Source organism: Phalaenopsis equestris, unplaced genomic scaffold (assembly GCF_001263595.1).
Source record: "Phalaenopsis equestris unplaced genomic scaffold, ASM126359v1 Scaffold000600, whole genome shotgun sequence".
Taxonomy (NCBI): domain Eukaryota; kingdom Viridiplantae; phylum Streptophyta; class Magnoliopsida; order Asparagales; family Orchidaceae; genus Phalaenopsis; species Phalaenopsis equestris.
In genome coordinates this window covers 2889013-2895156 of record NW_018165040.1, presented here as the reverse complement: position 1 = coordinate 2895156, position 6144 = coordinate 2889013, and positions in this window count along the sequence as shown.

Here is a 6144-nt window from a genome sequence, read left to right as displayed (position 1 = left end):
TAAACCTATTTTTAAATACAAATAAAAATAAAAAATAAAAAATAAAAGTAAAAGAAGGAAATAAAAATGATGTCAAACAAATCCTTAACTAATAAAATTTCAATTTCATAAGTTTTTTATCATAAAAATGTATATTAAGGCCTGTCGGATGTTGGAAATTTATTGAATGGTGTATCGAATAGTTTGAATAAAGTTCGATTGAGATTGAAATAAGATTTCAATATGGTTCAAATAATATTTTGATTATGAGTATGAGATTTTAGCATAAATTGTTTAAACATTATTTGGCTATAGAGTTATAATATATTTGAATATCGTTTGATCATTATTTAAGCGGATAACTTTTGCATTTATTATCTCTTTTATAATTGATTTGAAGTGTTATATTACGATAATTATAGTCATGCCTAAAAAAAGAAAAAAAAATGATTAGAACACTGATAGAATATTGCTAGATTCATACTGTGCTATAGGGATCAGCATCCGAGATGAACTATAATTTATCATTTACTCTAAAAAAGTTAGGTTTTACAAATAACCTGGATGTTGTTTGTCCATCTAAGTGAATCAATGAATCTCATTTACCTCTAGGTAGCCCTACATTTGGTATAGTGTAAGTAGGGTTGTAAACGAGCTGAGCTTGAGCGAGCTCAGGCTAGGCTCGTGTTCGGCTCGTTCGAAATAGCTCGTGTTCGAAATCGGCTCGTGAACAGTGTGTTCGTGTTCGGCGCTCGATTTAAATATTTGTGTTTGTGTTCGGCTCGAAATTGACTCGTTAAACTAAAATTGAGAAAAATAGATGTAAAGTGTGGGATTCGAACATGGATCAAATATATACAAAAGAAGACACTAATCACATTGTCAAATGAGGTGTTATGATTTAAACATAGACATAAATATGTATAATATATTATTATATAAATAATATATGTAATATATTGTTATATAAAAAGTTATATAATTTTTTTTCGAGCCAAACACGAGTGAATAAACTGTTATTCGTGTTCCGCTCGTTTACATTTCGAGCTTAAAAATTTGTACGTGTTTGGCTCGTTAGGCTTTACGAACGAGCCGAACACCATGCGTTGTAGCGAGCCGAACACGAGCTGTTCACGAACAACGAGCCAAATTGACAGCCCTAAGTGTAAGATGGTATATAATACTAAGTTATGTTTTAATGTAAGACACCACAACAAATTTTAGAGTGGTATATTAAAGCTTATTAGTGTTTATTATTACAAATTTTGGAACATTTTGTAGTATTTTAGAAATTATCTCATTGTATTCAACATTAAAGACAATAATGCAATATTTGGCTTTCTATATTTCATTCGTATAGTTTTTTATAAGCGTGTTGCCAAATATCTAGGAAAAAATGAGCATGTTGGTGCTTGTCAACCCAAGTAAGCTCGTACATTATTATGCAAGGTTTGATGAGAATGATTTGAATCACACTAAAGTTTCAATTGCTTATACAGTCAGCTTCTTAATTCTTATATAAAAGTCATATTGTTTTATAATGAATACTATATTTAAATAACTTTAAATCAAATGTGACTCTAAATTTAATTTATAATCTGATATATAATATTAGTTAACAAATAAGCGCAACTAAAATTGTTGTGTGCTGGTAAATTTGCAACAGTATGGTGATATAATAATGTTTTGATGCTACACAAAGATTTGTCATGCGCGCAAGATAAAATAAAAGCTGATCAAGGAGACACTGTGGGTTTTTACTCTGATAACCTAAAACGTCAAATACCATGGGGTCGAGCCCCAATTGAAATGATTTTATTATGCACATTTAGGCTGCAGGACTTTATTTGCCATTGAATAGCGAGAAGTAATATTGTACAAATGATGAAAGTAGTGGGAAACATTTGGTAAATGACAGTGGCTTGATTGTTGTGAAGGAATGTTGATGGTAGAGGTTATGTGCCAAAAAAATCTAATAACAATGTGGCTTATAAAGGTGATGTGCCAATGGTGGTTTATCGACGGTGTTAATGGTTGTTGGGCAGCGCGAGTTCAGCTGTGGCTACGACCTGATGGCGAAAATCCGTCAATGATGATGGTGGTGGTCAGACAACAGTGGTTCAGCCATGACGGTCTTACAATGGATGTATTATGTATAGCGGCGGCAATGGTCAGATGGAGGCGTTCCATCGGTGATGATGGCGGCGGTCCGGCTATTTTGATTAGACAGACGCGATAATCAGTTAGTGGATGTTGGGGATGACAAGGACTCAACAATGGTGGTACAATGGCGGTCATGCAACAGTAGTCCGACAACAATGACTAGTATGTTATTATATAAAAGCCTGATTGTGTCAATTAATTGTTCACCAAAAACTCTAAATTTTATTGTTCTTGTTTAATGTGAGTTTGATAGGGGTTCAAGGATGTCCCCTTTTTTGGGTTAGAGAGCACTGCCCTAAAATATAATTATTTTTTGCATTGGGCGTCACAACGCCATGATGCAACAACCTATCGGTTACAACAGTAGTGCCCCATAGATCTGAAGGTATGTTGCATAGCTTATTCCATGTACGGAAACCCGAGCACTCGACACTTTCGCATCGAGGGGAGCTCCATAATGTTCAATCTAAATTCAAAAACACCATAACATAACATTACAACAACTAGAGGTTAGTGGCCTGATTCTGACTCTCTATATATAAGTAAAATTCATTGTATGGGATTATAGCTTAATTCCTTTAATAGTTATTCTTAATTTGCAACAAAGTCAAAATCTTGATCCAAAGCAAAAGCTAAGTAAGTTTTCCACTATGAAATAAATAAGAATACAATTATAATATTTAAATATGATATATTACGCAGATATACACATCGTTATCAAGTAATACAGACCTTTTTTATTAAGCCCCGAATATCGAACCCACGGGGAGATTAGCAATATGCACTTTAAAACTATAAAATTTAGAAATTTTAGATGAAAAAAAATCTACTTTGCAAAATATTTTTACTTAAATTTAAGAGGCTAAAATAGGAATGCAAATTTGATTAAATAGGAATGCAAATTTGATTCATGCAAATTTGATTCTTTTGTAATTTTTTGTTTATGAAAATAAAGTAAGCAACTGATTAACATAAATAAATATTTGCAAGATGATGACAGTATGAGTAAAGTATATTTTTTCTTATCATGAATCGGTAATAAGTAGAGAAATTATATTGTGAAAGTATTCTAAACGTGTTGTGCCAAATATGAACAATAATATTCATTTTCTTTATTAGATATGTTATAAAGAACATTGACTAATCTATAATTTTAATAGTCTTGAAGATCAGTCAGGTAAGGAAGATATTTGAATAATAGCTCTCACTCTAGAGTTCCCTCTTCTCCCTCTATGTGGGGGCTAACATCTTGTATCATAACCTAAAACTATAAATCAAATTGGAGGCTTTAGCCTGTCGCTCTAAAGTTCTCTAATTCTACACCCTTGAAAAGTTTATTTCCCTATTTATTTGTCCTCAACTCTGTGAACTACATTCACATTCATGAAATCAATATATGATTATAACCATTTGTTGACTGAGACAATACCATCTCAGATCTTACACGTTCTCGCAAACAACAGGTATTAACATCATAATTGGCCAAATCAAGAAGTAAATGATGTGCAAGGTTTCAAATCATCACAACTTCTTCCAACACTGAAGTATTTTATTTCACACAACTTTCTTTCAATACTTAGTAACTTATCATTTTAAGGAAAAAGATAAAGAAAACTACTCAGAATCCATGGAGAAAACAAAACCGCACATTAGTTTAAAAGTAGAAATCATGCACACAAACAATAAATCTAAATTAAAACCAAGTGCTGTCACAAATATAAACACTTATCTTAAATCTTCTCCACCAAATATCTTGAATTTTCTTTGAATTATCTTCCTTTACTCTCAATACAAACTAAACACTCAAAATAAAAAGACTGTTGTCGGCGGCGGCGGCGGCGACGACGATGGATGGATGATGGCTATAAAATCTAATGAGTGGCTGACCTCTTATCTTGACGATCAAAGACTTCTTTTAATAAAAATCCAAAAGATGTATTGGTGTCCCTTCAAAACGTGTCTTTATTCAACGAATATTCTATAAGTTGCCACCTCAATAGACAATTGAATGAATTTTTGTATCCATGGGATATTTCCCACGTTTTTACTAAGGGTTGCTTCAAACAACTCTTAAAAAATTCGTCTAAAATCAATGAATCATCAAACAACCACTTCTGCCGCTTAGGCGCCCCAGTTCATTTTTTCACATTTCTTTATTTTTGCTCCAAACTTAACCATTTTTCACTCATTTTAGCATATTTCATCCATTTTATTGTACATGAAAGAAAAACACACAAATACATTTCATTAAAGCGTAATATCTCAAAAAAATATATAAAAATGTGTATAAAAACACTATATATTTTAGGTGTATCATGGCCCATCGCTTGTAGGAGCGTTGCAATGTCATGTTGTAGCGTTCAAACGCTAGTAATCATATTTTTTGCAATTCTCTAATTAAAGTTTCGATGTTATTGATTGAAAGCGTGCATGTTGAGGATGGTATTTCAATTTCTATTGCATTGTGGTGAGAGGGAGGAGCATTCTTGAGTTATACAGTGTGAAGAGGCTTGTGTTTAGCGTAATTTGTAATATTATCAACATTTTCATATTATTTTTTCTTTACGACGTCGATCTGTGATTTATTACCATTCTTAGGTTATTCCACATTAAATATTGATGTTCTTTGTAATATATGTGAATTTTTTATTTTACATGCACATGTTTAAAATTTTGTTTCGGTACTTTCAAATTAATTTTCGTATCTTTCACGTCAAGTGTTATCAGAGTGAGATTTTATGAAGATCTTTTGTTTAGGTAGGAGCAATAACTCATGAAGTGAGGTACAAGATTAAGAAGTTCAATGGTTCATATTTTTATTTCTATAAAGTATAAATTGAAGAATTGTTACATCATAAGAAATTATATTTACCACCAGATGGAATCACTGAGAAGCAAGAAACCAATGACTCTACAAGAATGGAAAGTTCTTGATCGAATAACAATATGTTTGATCTGACTTTCACTTCTCTCGTACATTTCTTTAAACATTATGAATGAGAAGAAAATTATTGATCTCATGATTACACTGCCAAGAATGTATGAGAAGTTTTCAAGTTAAAGCTAGGTCTCATAAATAAGGGGTTATTCAATATAAAAATTGCAGATTGAAACTCAGTGGTTGAACGCTTGAATAACTTTAACGATGTGACAAATCAATTGTACTATGTTTGCATCAAATTTGATGAAGATGTAAGGGAGAAGTTATTCCTATCTTCATTCCAAGTTTTCTGAGATAGATTGATTTCTGTTGTGGGCAACTCTTCATATGATATAAAATTAAATTGTGATGTTGTGAGATCGATCTCAATGAAGGAGTTCACAAGAAGGTGAGTGATCTAACTTTAAATTATGCTTTCCTCGTTGAAACTATGAGAATGAATCTGTACAGAAACATGAGGAGATAAAGATTAGAGTATGAGAGAGGAATGTCAAGGCCGGGAATAGAAAAAGATAGAGAAAAATGTTGGAACTGTTGGAAGAAATGTCATTTTGAACGTGACTACAAAGCTCTAAATAAGGTTAATGGTTAAAGTCCATATATAAAATATCTACAAATGTCTTCGCATGAGAAATCCAATGCGACTCTCTTATTTTATCTATATACAACACTTAATCATTTAAATTAGATCCATGTGTCTCTATTTTTACTTATCTTAACAAATAGATGTTTAAAAATTACATTCAATGCAAGGAATGTGTATTTGAGGGATAATGAGGCCTGCAATATTATTATAAAATTTGATGCTAATATCAAGTCGTCAGATGAATCAATTTGAAAAAATGAATGAAATTATACATGTTTCGTGATTAAAAAAAAAACCATTTCATGTGTGTCAGCATACAAGGATAAGATACCCGACAACCTTTGTAGGTGATTCGTGAAATGTTATTGAAGGTGTAGTGGCAACGACTCAATACAATATTAAAGGCATCATTTATATGACTAATGAGATGTGAAAATTCATTGAAGTAGCTGAAACAAAAGTTGATACGGGTCTT